We start from the raw sequence: 16,226 nt of genomic DNA on the forward strand, positions 1-16,226 counted from the left end.
TTAATGTGATTACCGAGTGACATGATGTAGCTAGAAGACTCTTGACATGAGTTTGGTTAAGAGGGGAAAAGGGGAACAGGATGAGCAGCAGCAGGAGGAGGAGGAGAGAGAGGAGGAGGGGTGGGGCGGAGGAGATGTTGGAGGCTGTTGGGGTAAGGAGGATGGGGTGAGGGGCGCAGCTAGAGAAGGTAAAGGGGTTGGAGGTCTTCTCTGATTGTGAATGGAGATGTAAAGGGAGGGAGAGATGCAGAAAATACAGAGAGAGGAGGAGGAGGAGGGAGGAGGAGGAGGATGAAGATGGAGGTATCCACGGGATACAAGAGGATGCAATCGAGGAGAGAGGTAGGGTAGAGAGCACTCCAAGTGAGATGGGAGAAACGTGAATGTAACGAGAGTACCGAGTAAAGGCAGCGGGAGAAGGGGGACTGGTCTGGAATAAAGGTCAAACGGGGAGATTACTGAGAAGGATTAACGCAGTGAGAGGAAGAGATTATGTTGGTAAGATGAAGGACAGGGCTGAGGTTATAGAATGGGACATACGTGTGGGACACAGTATAGAGGGAGATGTGAGAATATTAGGGGATTAAAGGTATAAAGGAGAATTAACTATTCCCCCTCTCCTCCCCCCTCAAATAAAAAGAAATACATGTGAATTCTGTGAATGCAGACCAATCAGTAGATCTACAAGACATTTTACAGTTTACAGAAATTGGACAATCCCTTCACAGGTAATAATGAAGTTTAAAAGTTTTGCTTACATGCATGCATCACCAATGCTGCATAAGGAGGCCACAAGTTTATAATGTGACATTAGTGGAATGATATAAAGAAAATACATGCACAATTCCACGTATATGCATTTTTCTATCACAAGTAATAAACACTTGACACTAATCTTCAATTATTAGCCTTAACATGTTAGTAACTAGTCAATGGAATGTGCACTGGTCATGACAAAATGTAACATTTTGCAGAATTCTCACATATTATTGTAGTTTTCTTATGCAGCAAATGATGGTACATGGATTCAGCCAAAACATTCATGACATTTGATCACCTTGTCTAAATCTAATTTACTGAAGTGTTCCTGTAAAGTGTTTGCATTCACTCAAATCATACATTATGTTTTCTGGGGTAGACCTACACTCCCCCTTTAAACACGGTAGAAACGTGTGAATGACATGAGAGATGTTAATGAGATAGTCACAGTAAGATGGAGTGGAAAGAGAAGAGTGACACAGGTGATGTTTAAAGATAATATAAAGTTTTGGTACCTCAAAATTTTCCCTGAATTTCCTTGTCTTAATCTGTGTTTCAGGTTAAAGTACCTTTCATATAACTAACACTGTGAGACTTACTCGCCCCAAAGTGCTCTCATGTCTTAGTAATCATGCCATAATGGTTTCGTACCAGAGCCGTTAGTTTGACTCACCGCCGTACGGCGGGGTAGTACTGTACACGTAAATGCGAACAGAAGCCCCATACGCATAGCTACACGTAACTGCGTCCAGCAGCCCCATACGCATAGCTAAATGGGGCTTCGCATTGTAGCATTCAGGATCATGACAGACTGTAGTATCGCGGGTAAATATCAACTTGAAATTCAAACATTTCTTCAATTTGAAGACTTACCAGTCAAGTTGAAGTATTGAAGACAGGCTTCGGGTAACGTTTGGTTCTGCCAATAGTCCCTTTCTGTTCGAATTGATGACTGAATGTGACTCGGTCGAGAGGACCTTGGGAGAGCTACACTGAATACGGCCAGCGCATGCGCATACATCACATGCGCACAAATTTCAAATCCATGAACGGATAAGATGTCCGTAGTATTCAGTGTAGCTCTCCCAAGGTCCCATTTAGCTATGCGTATGGGGCTGCTGGTCGCAGTTACGTGCAGCTATGCGTATGGGGCTTCTGTTCGCATTTACGTGTACAGTACTACCCCGCCGTACGGCGGTGAGTCAAACTAACGGCTCTGGTACGAAACCATTATTGCATAATTACTAAGACATGAGTGCACTTTGGGGCGAGTGAGTCTCACAGTGTTAGTTATATGAAAGGTACTTTAACCTGAAACACAAACTAAGACAAGGAAATTCAGGGAAAATTTTGAGGTACCAAAACTTTATATTATCTTTAACCTTTTCTGTGCTCTGAGTGCCGACTGGCAGAGAAAACCTGATAGCATTGTACACATCACCTAGAAGTCTCTGGCATAGAGAGGGTTAACAGTTACTGTGCTTTGAGTGCTGATTGACACAGAATACCCATAGAATTGTACACACTGTCCAAAGTCCCTGACACAGAATGGGTTAAGCGCAGTTAATTCTCTTGGATGACAACATTAATGAAATGATGGGTGACCAGATAGGAAGGGGGGGGGGAATCAGTAAGTAGGATTGGTAGTTGACTGATGGAGGTTTACATGAGAATCTCCATAAATGAAGATGCACATAAAAAGGTGAGAAAGAAAAGAGCATCATTGAGAGAAAGGTTATGATGACATGAGCAAGAGATATGGGGGGGGGGGGGGGAGATACGTGGCAGGAGCTAGTTTGAGTGACAAAAAAGGGGGTCATGTAGAATGATCTCCAACTGGAACGAAGATGTACAATTTGTGTGCTTAAAGATAATAAAAAGTTTTGGTACCTCAAAAGCTTCCCAGAATTTCCTTGTCTTGGTTTGTGTTTCAGGTTAAAGTACGTTGTCTGTGAGAATTACTCGCCCCAAAGTGCTCTCATGTTTTAGTAATCATGCAATAATGGTTTCGTACAAGAGCCAACGCTGTACAGCGTCGATAAATATTGTACGAAACCACTGACTGCGACCAGCAGCGTGCAGCCCATTGTACGCATAGCTAACTGCGACCAGCAGCCCCATACGCATAGCATAATGGGGCTTCGCATTGTAGCATTCAGGATCATGAAAGAATTAGTATCGCGGGTAAATGTCAACTTAAAATCCAAAAATTTCTTCGATTTGAAGACTTACCAATTAAGTTGAAGTATTGAAAACAGGCTTCGAACAACGTTTGGTTCTGCCAATAGTCCCTTTCTGTTCGAATTGATGACTGAATGTGACTCGGTCTCGAGAGGACCTTGGGAGAGCTACATTGTACATACACTGGATACCATGGCCAGCGCATGCGCACACAAACATCTTATCCGTTCATGGATTTGAAATTTGTGTGCATGTGATGTGTTCGCATGCACTGGCTGTAGTATTCAGTGTACTGTATGTAGCTCTCCTAAGGTCCTGTCGACCGAGTCACATTCAGTCATCAATTCGAACAGAAAGGGACTATAGGCAGAACCAAACGTTCCCCGAAGCCTGTTTTCAATACTTCAACTTAATTGGTAAGTCTTCAAATTGAAGAATTTATGGGATTTTAAGTTGACATTTACCCTGCGATACTAAATCTGTCATAATCCTGAATGCTACAATGCGAAGCCCGATTACGCTATGCGTATGGGACTGCTGGTCGCTATGCGTATGGGGCTGCTGGTCGCAGTTAATTGCATGATTACTAAGACATGAGAGCACTTTGGGGCGAGTAAGTCTCACAGTGTTAGTTATATGAAAGGTACTTTAACCTGAAACACAAACTAAGACAAGGAAATTCAAGGACACTTTTGAGGTACCAAAACTTTTTATTATCTTTAAAGGGATGGTACAGTATTGGTGGAGATGAGAATTGGGCTTTTAACTTTTTGTGAGATACCAAGAAAACACTTATGAAATAGTACAGAGCATACCATTTTAAGAGTAATTCAAAGTTTATTTGATAAAAATTGGGTTTGGAATGACTGAAACATCCAAAAACAAAGTAAAACAAAGCGATCGTAATAAAAGGTGGGTCCCACACTTTATTAGAATCGCTCTGTTTTGGATATCTCAACCATTTCAAAACCAACTTTCATCAAATAAATGTTGAATTCCTCATGGAATCACATGCTCTTTCATATTTCATAAGAGGTTTCTGATTATCTCACCAAAAAATGTTAGAAACCTGAATTAGGTCTCAACCAAAACGATACGATCCCTTTAACCCGTTGAGGACGAGTCCCGAGTATACTCGGCCAAGTGTCTATGGGAAATGCATGTTGTAGCAAAATCAGCCAGTCCTCAATGGGTTAAGAGAGAGGGGGGATAGAGATGCTAGAATGGAAGGGGGGAGACAGTAGGAAGGGGAGGAAATGAGGTTGGTGGAGAGGGGGGGGGGGGGGAGGGACCCACCAGAGGAGGAGTTTGTAGATAGATAGAGTTCTCTCCTCAATGGGTTTAACCTATATGAACAAGAGAGTGTTACAAGAAAGACACAAGGAATGGTAGGGGTGGGGTGTAACTTGGGCTGGTTCACAAGAAGGGGATGTGCAAATGAGGGATCGACAGAAAGAAAGGAAGAAAGAGCGAGGGGATGGAGATGGGGATGGAGGGGGAGTGAGAGAGGGGGAGAGGGAGAACGAGTGGGGGGAGGGGAGAGATGGTGGAGGGGGAGAAAATGGGGGCTGAAGATGGAGAAAAGGAGTAGAACAAGACAGACTGGAATAAGATATATATACAAGAAAATCTCTCAGCACCGGCCCCTGAAAGTCCCAATGTGCACACTGTACTGGACCTTGCTCTAAACTTGGCTGCTCACATTCTCTTTCCTTGCTCAAAGGTCAGTTTCAAGCATTAGAAATTCCTCTCCGAGAAAGGTGCTAAAATTAGCACATAGAATATCTGAGGGACATCTCCCTTGTTTGCAGATTCCTTATACTAGAGAGAGGGGGAGGGGTAGAGAGAAGGAGAGCAAGAGAGGGTGATTATTAATATTCATTCAGAATATGACATGAAAGATAAAACTTACTGAAAACTTACATCACACACAATCCCACATACCACCCTCCTTCCCCTACCTCCCCCCCCCCCCCAACCCTTCCCTGGTTTCTGAAAAAAAAAAAAGAATACTGTAAAACCAAATATTCACGGCATAAAATCTTAAACAACTGGAGCCACTGGCATTCAATGCATGAGGTATAGACAAGAACTTTCATGTGCGTTTCAATTTTGCAAATCTTGGCTCTTGCAAAATTCCTGGAATTAAAATGCATGCGATAACTTCTGGTTTTCCAGTACAAATCGGAACTTGGTAAGGAAAGCAGATGAACAGATCAAGAGAAACCAGAAATTAATTCCGACAGAAGTGAAAAGTCACTCTAGAAGACTGATGTGTGAATGTATTAAACATGAAACATTTAGATATATACCCAGCAGCTGCCCTTTTGAATGCTAACCACCACTTCCCATCCCACACACCATTATCAACTGCTATCTATTTCCTTTTGTTTGTATATACATTGTTTATGCAGATACACGTGACTGTCAACTGTCTTGCGAGCCTTAAAGGGTGTGTACAGTTCTGGTCGAGGTGAAGATTTAGCTTTTAATGTTTTGTGAGATATTCAGAAACCACTCTATGAGATGTCAAAGAGCATGCAGTTCTAAGGGGTATCAAAAGTTTATTCGATGAAAATCGGTTTTGAAATGGCTGAGATGTCCAAAAACAAGGTGAAACAAAGAGATCCTAATAAAGTTGGGGCATGTCGCCTTTTATTATTAACACTTTTTTGGATATCTCAGCCATTTGAAAACCAATTTTCATCAAATAAACGTTGAATCCTTCTTAAAATTACATTCTCTTTCATATTTCATAAGAGGCTTTTCATTATCTCACTTAGGAATGTTCAAAACATGAATCCCTACCTCAACCAGTACTGTACAGTCCCTTTAAAGGGGCACACTCGGAGCTCCTCCAACCCATTAGACCCTCACAGTGCTCCGTTCCCAGATCAACACCACAGCTGGTGCTCTGTCTTTGCAGATGGCACTGTGTCTAGACGTAAGCTGTCACTGAATATGAATAAGATGATCCCATCATTTCATACTGAATCAAATATGGCTGTGTTTATCAACTTTCCTATGTTTGAAACGCATTTCAACACCCATATGCAAACGCTTTTCGGATCGTACATTTATGGAGTTGTTGCATTTATCAATTCTGTCACGAGTCAATTGGGAGGCCCTGTCACTGTGCAGCTCCACTGCGCAGTTTGACCTGAGGAGTGGAGATGTGTAGTTGGCAGTGGTTGGTGTAGGCAGGTCCGAGCTATAAATGCATTTCAAAATGACTTTATTAACTCTACAGAAATGTGTTTCTGGCTCAAATGCATTAGCATTCCCACTTTTTTCATTTTGGCATTTCAGAAATGCATGTCTAACCCCATAACTAAAACAGCTCTGCATCTTAATATCAACTGCCCAAAACTCCCTGAAAGTTGTTTGGAAACCTCAATGAAACCCTATGACCCTTGTATGCGACCGTGGAATCATTCCATCTTTGTGGGTTTGTCTAATTTGCTTGAAGTTCAAGTCCAGGGAGAATCAGCCACATTTCCAATGAAACAGCTCAGCTAGTAAAAGCCAAGAGTATGGCCTTCTTCAATGACGGGAGTAAGACTCAGATAGCTTCTCACAAGCTGCCTTTCATAATCATCCATTCTCTACTTTGTTTAGATTATCAGCCTATATTTTATTAAAAAATGGGTATTAATATATCAAAAACAGTGCTTTCAAGCAGATCCTATAACTATGTAGATCTTATCATGAAATCATTATGATGTGGTTAACATGTAAATTTCTACCTTGTAACGGCCAACATACCATGTAACATCTCAACATACCGTGATATGATAAATATTGCGTACAAATGTGAAGTTTCACATTTTCCATGTATATCCCTACCCTACTAATGCTTAACTGAAGTACTGTAAAAGTGGATATTTTCGCGCGACTAATTTTTCGCGCTTGGGCGGGTAAGAAGAGTTTCGCGTGTTTTTAATTCCGCGGAATCAAGACATCATGCACAGGAACAGATGGCTAGCAAAAATATTCGCGTGCTTTTATTTTCGCGGTAGTTTCTGGTTGCGCGAAATGCATGAAAATTTCAACACCGCGAAAATTTCCACTTTTACATAACAACCTTTAATTTGTTTGCATTGGTCGTTTGTGAGGGGTTTTTTTTTTGGGGGGGGGGTAGGAGGGAGGGGGAGAAGGGAAGAATGTTCTACCAGCAATAGCCTTACAATGAACATGTCTCACCATTCTGACCAATTATCCATCAGCCCACAAGCAGAAAGAGACAGATGTGTGACCTTGATCACACAAAGAGAGTAAACATCTTAGACAAATGTTGTCTCGCCTGGAACAGAATGAGACAACATCTGCAGCAGGACATGAAAGCAAAACATCTGTGCCAGTACATGAAAGACATCTGTGCCATGGGGCCTGCCGCGCCCTTCGCTAAATGATCACCGCCGCCCACGTGGGGCCCCCGCCTCGCTGTAAGACAGCTGTGAACGATCCGCCAGTGCCGCTCTGGCACAAATTCCCTCGTTAACCCAAATCCACAGGGTGAGGAGTGCTGCCTGGCTACATTCGTGTTGGATCTGGGTCGATGTACCTGTCATTCAGGTTGACATGCTCATCTCACCACAGCATCTCCACTCCCCCCCCCCCACCCCCATGACCACCACCCCCACGTCCACTCTCTACTTCTATCCCAACCCCCATCTCACATCCTCCCCCTTCCTCCTCCAAATCCTCATCCTTCCTCTGCGACATCCCTAGCAACAAGCAACCCATGTGCGCTGTTGAATCGATTGCATTCTTCCAGCGGGCAGCCCCCACTCGGCCCCCGAGGGGCGAAACGGGAGTAAAAGAGGACATCCCTTGGCGACACGACCGACCCAACCAACACCTCATCCCTCAGGTGCAAGAGATAGTCTGTAATGCCAGTCCCTCTTCCGTGACAAACGACGGCCGTCGGCGCTGACCCAGATCCGAGGGGGGGATACAGTTCCGAGAGTGAAAGGCACCAAAATTGGGAGTTTAGTCGCAGGTGTGAGAGGGAGGGGAAAAAAAAGTAAATTACAGAAACGAGACTTTTCAAACAGGAAATGCAGACGTTCCAAATAGGCTGCGGCTATAATTGAACCTCTTCACATGCAAAACAAAAGTCCTGATGCATCTTTGCATTTGCCGAGTTGAATGCATTTGATACCTTTGGGGTGGGTTACACATCAGTGAATTGCATTTCCCCTTGTATTATACTCTTTGCACCACGGTGAATAGTTTTACCTTTTCAAACATCTTTGTTACGAGTGACATAATCTTTTTATAGGGGGAGGTGCTCACAGTAATCCATACCACAAATGGAGTAAGAGAGAAAGAGAGGGGGGAGGGGACCGCATACATTAACACCCTGAGAGTTATCCCTGCTCATTTGAAAGAGGCCGATGAGGGGAGACAGGATAAATGGGAAATGGCAGGCTCGACTTCTGGGAGACCGCAGCTACAGGATGCTGAAACCATAGCAACGAGATGACACTAAAGGTTTTCTGTAATGCAAGTATTTGCAGTGCAGCTAGGTCGTTGGATCATCACCAGCAAATCCATGGATGCTGCTCTATCTCTAAAGAACAGAGTAAAAGGAATCAAGAAATTGCATGTGTTTCACCAACCAACTGGACAAAGCAAGTAATACATCAATGTTCTGATGAGATAAGTCAGGATTCTGTTCATGAAGTCTATTTCATAATGCTCCTAAAAAAAACATATGGAAACATATTTCATCAACTTGGCAGCAACTGGGGCATAATATTTGGAGGGCATCAGACATTGTCACTTGTAGACACACTTCTTCACACATTAACCTAATAAAAGACCAAGGCCATTTAATATTCAAACTGCTTTAATACTTTCATATTTCACTGGCATAAATTGATTCCCCTGCCTCGCACTCTTTATTTATATTTCGATAAAGTTCCTTGATCTTAACCATGGAGCAAACATTGGTGAAAACCCTTATCTGCACAAGGGAACTATTTCAACTATATCTCTGTCCAATATACCAAACAACATGGTCACTGGACTTATTCCTAGTAGAGTTTCAGTTAACAAAAAAAAAAGATTTTTGCTGAATATTTATGACTTCTGACCTTTACTTCTTCACCTCCATCTATTTAGGCAAAATTGTTCATTTAACCTTCTTGCCAGACACTATTAGTACTGCACTGGACATTCCTTGATGAATTTGTGGCTGGAGAAAGACATGCTTAAATAATCAAAATACAGTGACCTTGGCCTTTGACCCTTGATCTATCACCACTATTGGGTTTATGAAATGATTGTTAATATACTTCTGCACTGCCTGCTAATTACATCAATACCAGATAAAGTTTCAACACATACATTATAAAAAAAGATCTAATTGTCAATTTATTCATTTCAATATATTTATTTCTAACCAAATGACATTATCACAAGAAATTCAAAGATAAAGTTACAACAGAAAAATTGAATGTTTACTTAAAGTGAAGTTAAGAGACCCCCTTGGGGTATTTTACTCATACTAAATTTAGCACACATCAACATTTCATGGATCGGGTACCAAGAAACCCACTGGACATTTTTGTTTGTTTGTTTGTTTTCTTTCTTTCTTTTTCCTTAATTTCATTAAAACAAGAGACAGGCAGACAACCTAAAAATTCAATGTCTTTTGACACCCTGTAGAATGAATCCATTAAAATCAGCCTACTGTCTAAAACAACTCAGAAAATTATAAGCCACAAGTACTCAGAGTCATTCATCGTTCAGAGCAAATGACGGTGTGCCACATATTTCATTCACTTGTAATTCATAGATATGTTCTGTTTTGTGTTAAAATAGATCTCAAAATATCATTCTGCATCAGTTGTTTCATGTTCAAGACCAGTGGGCAGTGCATGAACAAAGTTAGGTTTGCATTCAAAATGAGCAGCCTCATGCCATCGGACATTCTTTGACATACTGTAAAACACGATATTTTCACGGCAAGAAATTTTTGCGAATTGGAGCCGACGGCCTTATTCACGGTACAAAATTTTCGTGAGTTGCCTCTTACATTCAATGTGTATAGTGTAGACAAGAACTTTCATGTGCATTTTAATTTTGCGAATCTTGGCTCTCGCCAAATTCGCAAAATTAAAATGCACGCGAAGATTCCTTGTTTTACAGTTAGTTGTTTCATGTTCAAGACTGGTGCACGACAAAGCATGGTTTGCATTGAAAATGAGCAGTCTCATGCCATTAGGCAGTCCTTAAAGTAGGCTGGTTCACTCAGTTCACTAGGGTATTCAGGTTTATGGCCATTTTTCTTTTCTTTCATCCCTAGTGGACACAGTCAGAGGCTGTGAGCAGTTAGCTTTTAAAGCTACGGTCACAAAGGTTCGTACGAACGATGCGTTCGTACGAATGTCACTGTTCGTACAAATTCTGGAGTTCTTAGAGATTCGTAGATGGGGCACAGATTCTTACGGCCTTCTTACGAATTTTGTACGAACGCTGTTTAATTCGCAAGAACAAATTGTGTACCTACACCCTACGAGTCCCTTACCAACGCCTTACAAACTCGAAGAGTTGTTCGTATGGACGCTGTACGAGTCTCTGTTCATAAGGCATTCTTACGAAAGATGTAAGAGTCCTCTATGAACAACTTAAGGCGTTCTTACAATCATCGTAAGAATTTAAGGCTTCAAGAATTGTCTCTCGACCCTGCAAAATCTTGCATAGTTGTTACGATGTTTGTACGACACTTTACGAGGAGAGGGTTTCGTAAGAAGTTCAAAAAAATCTTGGACAAGACCATCGACCAGGCTACGAACTTACAAACGGTCTACAAACGATCTACGAATGCTGGTTTCGTACGGCCTTCTTAAGAAGATCTTACGAAATTGTCTACAAATCATTCGTACGGCGTTCGTAGCAGTTCTTAGTGGTATTTGTGACCAAGCCTCAATATTCATACACTTCTACACTTAGAAGTCCATTAGCATTTATATAGTTGCTGCCCTGTTGGGCAAGTCTTGGGGCCAGCTTCTGCTTGTCAGGAACAAACTTTAATATAAAGGTCTGCATAGAATTTGGATATTCACACTACACTCATTACATAAAGTCATTCTAGATCCATATTTTGCTTTTCTTATACTTATAGGTGCTGACAAGAGGTGACATTGTGTACCTCACAATCTAGTGCAACAACAACAAAGGTCTCACACCATGAAACAATTCTCCATAGACACATCTGAAAATTAAAATGAAAAAAAATCTATATCATACATAAAAGATACAATATGTCTCTTGTGTTTCACATCCAAGCAAACCCCAACTTTTGTGTGTGTGTTTGTGAGATATTAGCCGGGTTCACATGTACAAAATAGCGGGATGACGATCGCGATCCATATCTCGAGTTCTTTTGCGAGCGTCCACGCGTACCAAATTAGCGGGATAGCGATCGCGATCGGTATCCCGCTAATTTGGCGAGCGTCCACACGTACCGAATTATCCCGCTAATTGCCGATAGAGATAACAGCACAGCCTGCAATCTGGGTCACGTAGCGCCCTTCTCTACCACTACCTGCGCGCACTTCCCTTTGTCCTTCGCCGAGGCCTCGCTGTTGTGATGAGCGCATTGCATGATGGGATATAAAAACTCGAGATTCTAATCCCGACCGTTCACACATTCCGGCGCGGGGCCAATTATCCCGCTAATTGAGGAACCAGCCCAAGATTTCTTGGGATTAGCATCGCAATGCTTATCCCGCTAATTTTCGGGGGTTTTCTGTCCACACGTGCAAAAAACTTGGGATGACGATCGCGATGCAAATCTCAAGATTTCTATCCCGCTAATTGGTGTATGTGTAAACCCCCCTAATGAGAAACCTCATATGAAATATGAAAGAACATGTAGCTCTTAAAGGAATTCAGTTTATTTGATGGAAATTGGTCTTGAAATGATTGATATCCAAAAAAGCAATCCAAATAAAATGTGACAGGCCACAACTTTTACAAGGATATCTTTGGTTTACCACGTTTTTGGATATCTCAGTCATTTCAAAACCAAATTTTCATCAAAATTAATGAATTTTCAATTCCCCTTAGAATTGTATGCTCTTTAACATTTCATAGAGTGGTTTCTCCATCTTGCAAAACGTTAAAAGCTGAATCCTCACCTCAACCAATACTTATACCATCCCTTGAACAAACAAGATTCGTGTCATTGCTCACAAATTACATTTGTTTTGTGAATACCTGGTAATCTTAAGATTTTTGGGGGCATATAATTCAGTAAAAGTAAATTGCCTCTTTGTTTTTCTATTGTACCCCAAATCTGAGCGAAAAAAAAAATTGCATTAACAAAGAGCAAGCCCTAATAATGGCATGTGCGACATAAATCAGTAGTATATATATATATGTCATCAGGGAGGGGGTATAAAAAGATGGGCATCCCCTTCTCACAGACTGATTTACAGAATCACTTCCCAAGTCTCAGAAGATCAATTCACTGAAGGGTTCATAAATCTGGTAGATTAAAACTAGAACTATAAACTTTGAAGAAAAAAAAAATTATCATTTTCTCCAGGAGATATACAATACCTTACGGCACCATAAGAGGCCATGACTGGTACTATATCACTCCCACAGCCCATACATCGAGGTGGCACAGGAGGAAAAAGAGATCTACCCTTTAAGGGATATCAGCTGACCGAATTTTAATGTTTTACCGCGTCAGATAAACAGTTGATTAATTTGAACTCTGCCTGATCAAATATGTTGAAAGTTGTCAAACATCCTACTTAACTGCCGCTCCCCCACCCCCCCCCCCCCATCAAAGAAAGGAATGTCCATATTTGCGGGGAACCAACTACCGCACGTCCTTGCAGCAGGGCACGCGTCTTTTACACCTCCCGAAAAACCAAACCCAACTTCGGTCTCCAATCCCCATGAGTGAGTGAGCAAATTTATCAATGTACACCGTAAGCTCCACAGAATAGTGAGCGTTTCTTACTCGCCGCGAGAGTGTGTAACCGGTGTCACATGGGATGACCCCCGACACGGCTAATCTTTGCGACCGACACACGTGAGCAAAAATGCAGCCCGTAGGAAGATTAAGCGTTCGAGAAACCTGATCTGCAGAGCTCTGCGGATCTTGCTGAAATTGTAAAAATTAGGTCACCCCATCCATATGACAGAAAAGGGCTTTTTACACTTGTGTTTCTTAACCCCGGACTTTCTCTGACCCAGGACTATCGTTAGTCCCGTACCAATTTTTTCAGCTTTTTACACTCGCCAATTAGTCCCGTACTATCTCTTGTCCGGGGCTAAGGAGAAAACTGACCTTTTTACACTCGTATTTCTTAGCCCCGGACTTTCCAGACCACATGAATATTCATAATTACGCTGTGTACTGTACACGTACACGCACGCACCGGCAGCACTTGATTGCCTCGTTTCTGATTGGTCAGTGAGGGTCGGACTTCGTCTCCGTCGCTTAGCCCAGGATTATTTTTTCGTTCTGTTTACACTCACTTGCTTGGCACCGCAATTGCGGTGCTAGCACCGCAATTGCGGTGCTAACCCCTGCTATTTTGCAGGGCCAGATAGTACCGTACTATCGGTGGGGCTAGCCCACTTTGGCAAAAACGAGTGTAAACAGAAAGTGGGCTAAGGATAGTCCCGTACCAACGGTGGGGCTAAGGCCCCCCCTTAGCCCCACCGATAGTCCGGGGCTAAGCAAAAATTTACAAGTGTAAAAAGCCCTCTAGTTGTTTCATCCCCGCATATTAGGGACGGAAAACTGCTGAATTCAGTCTGTGCCGAACAAAAGAGGTCGACAGAATTGGTGGCAAACAGACACGTGGAAGCAGAACACATATTTGCATGGTCTTCTTTTCCACTGGCAGATCGGCCAGAGGTTGGACGTAGCAAAATGTTGTCTGACATAGCAGTAAGGGTAACATTCCCCCAATATATGGCAACTTTGGAGCAGTGATTGTATCCATTTGTAATTCCTCTTTGCTTTGACATGGTGTGGTTGTTGTAAATTCTTTAATTCTTTTAGACAATATAGCCAGCAAAATCGTTATTACACAGCAAAGCAAACGTGCACCTGCCACAAAAATAAATACTGCAATCAGAATGCAAACACACTCTACTTACAGCAAATGAATGGCATTCTCCTCAACCATACTATCCCTATCCCCTCCCCCCAAGAAAAGGAGAATTATTCTTGCTACAATACTTGCCATTTCGGTATTCACGAAGGAAAATTTCCATGACAAAGGAGCAAACTAACACCATCTCCGCTCCACGGGGACACACGCGTACCTCCATCCTTCCACGCACGATTCCGTTGTCCACTTCACACCTTGTCCCCAAATTTCTGATCCGCACAAAGAGTCTGGTCACTATATTTCAGAAAATGCGCCATGGCACAGTGACTCATTCATTAAAACACCAAGGGACAAGCGTTCAGATTCTCCATTCCCCTAGCTATCTTCAAGCCAACCCCTCCCCCCCCCCACACACACACACACACATACCACACCAACACAGACACCACACTCACTTATTGTTTACCTTTCTTCAAAATTCATGTTTGCTGCCCCAGTTTATTGATTGTGTGTACACTTGCAACACTACCTCAAAAAGTTTAGACACAGAGAATTGAGGGGAGAGACAGACAGACAGACAGACAGACAGACAGACAGACAGACAAAGTAAAACATATATCATACAAAGCAGAGAAACAGAGAGAGGGGTATACCTAATATACACAGAAAGAGGGGGTATGTGTCTGGGTGCGCAGGTGTGTATGTGTAACAAAAAGGTAGGCTTGTTAGCTTGAAAATACAAAAATTATCAATCAATACAGACAAGAACCTGTGCCAACAATGTCAATGTCAATGTCACAAAAAATGTTAATACTTCCCAAGTTTCCTAATTGGTCAAATTTTGCTGAGTATTTGATGTCACTTAAAAATTAGGTATAGCTTCCCAATTATTTCATGACTCACATAATTTCACTAATATTGCACTGGTCATCAAAACTTGCCAACATTCGTTGACGAGTGAAGCTGTTCACTGCTGAAGAAATGGCTCACTAATTCACATAATCTGGGATTGAAAACTGTATTAAAGTCGGTCCACTTTCTAGGCGCGGATCACAAACCACTGAGCCTTGTTAACAAAATGGACTTAATGTTAACATGGATCAGAATATCATCAATTTACAAAGCAAAATAGCAAACTGCAGTTTTTCTTTGATCATCCAGCAGTTGGCTCAAAAATCATCCTTACATATCATGCACCATATGTCATTTACAGGGAAATATGAAATTGACTTTACCAGGCTTTTTTCTTTTTGCTTGCAATATTCTGTTTTTGTTTTTGGTTGAGTTTTTTTCTTTTTTTTTTTTTTTACTTCTTTTGGTAATTCTTCAGAGACCATGGGGATGAATTTTCATTGCTTTCCTTCCCTGGGAAAAAAAAAATCTAATTTGAGCAGCCATCAATATAAAGCTTGGATTTGATGCACTAATAAAGATGCAAGCTCATGAAAGCCATGTTGTTTCCACCCCAGGACACACTTTCTTTGCATCACATTTTTAAAGTGCACTCCACAGGACTGATTGTTTCCCGTCTTTGTGAGGGGGTGTCATAATGAAGACGAATAAAGGTAAAACTTATGAAAAAATCCACTCAGTGTTGGGCAACTTTTCTTAGAGGCATAATTTACCATTTGCAGATGAAACGAAACCCCAGCATTCCACTTTAAAATAGTTCTAAAATGTGAGTTAGGGATAGAAACAACCACTGTAAAAATTTGAATCCGTATAATCGATGTTAAGTATTGTTAAATACACACAATGTGAACAATAGTTATAAGAATGCTTCCAGACTAAGGCTGCGTTTATCTAAAAATTTTCTGAGGGAGAATCACGATCCTAAACGCGTTTGAGGCATTTTCAGGAGTTAGATAAATGCAACCGTGTTTTCAAACACGTTTAGAAATACCGTTTTGAAACGCCTTTCAAAGGGCGTTTAGAAATGCGTTTGAGACCACGATCGCCGTCCTGTGAGTAGATAAACGCAATGCCGTTTTGAAACGCGTTTATATCTCAAGGTCAAATCCCAGCTGTTTCCGGTTGTGCTCTCTACCCATTATTTGTGTGTGACTGATGAGGCATGTTTGGTGGTATGCAGTTGACCTTTACTTCCCGGGTCAAACGGCGCAAAGCAGCTACGCAGTGGCACCACTTGAATCGCGATTGTATGATGGTTAGATAAACGCGGCACCCTGAGAA

The 16,226-nt window shown here is 41.8% G+C and overlaps 1 pseudogene; it reads right to left on the minus strand.

Moving 5' to 3' along the window:
- Nucleotides 1-16,226, minus strand: part of LOC139713222 (plexin-A4-like) — a 274,914-nt pseudogene that overhangs the window by 237,852 nt on the left and 20,836 nt on the right.

The sequence above is a fragment of the Diadema antillarum genome, unplaced genomic scaffold (genome assembly GCF_040938485.1).
Source record: "Diadema antillarum isolate AM-2024a unplaced genomic scaffold, OU_Dant_1.0 seq00001927_RagTag, whole genome shotgun sequence".
NCBI lineage: Eukaryota > Metazoa > Echinodermata > Echinoidea > Diadematoida > Diadematidae > Diadema > Diadema antillarum.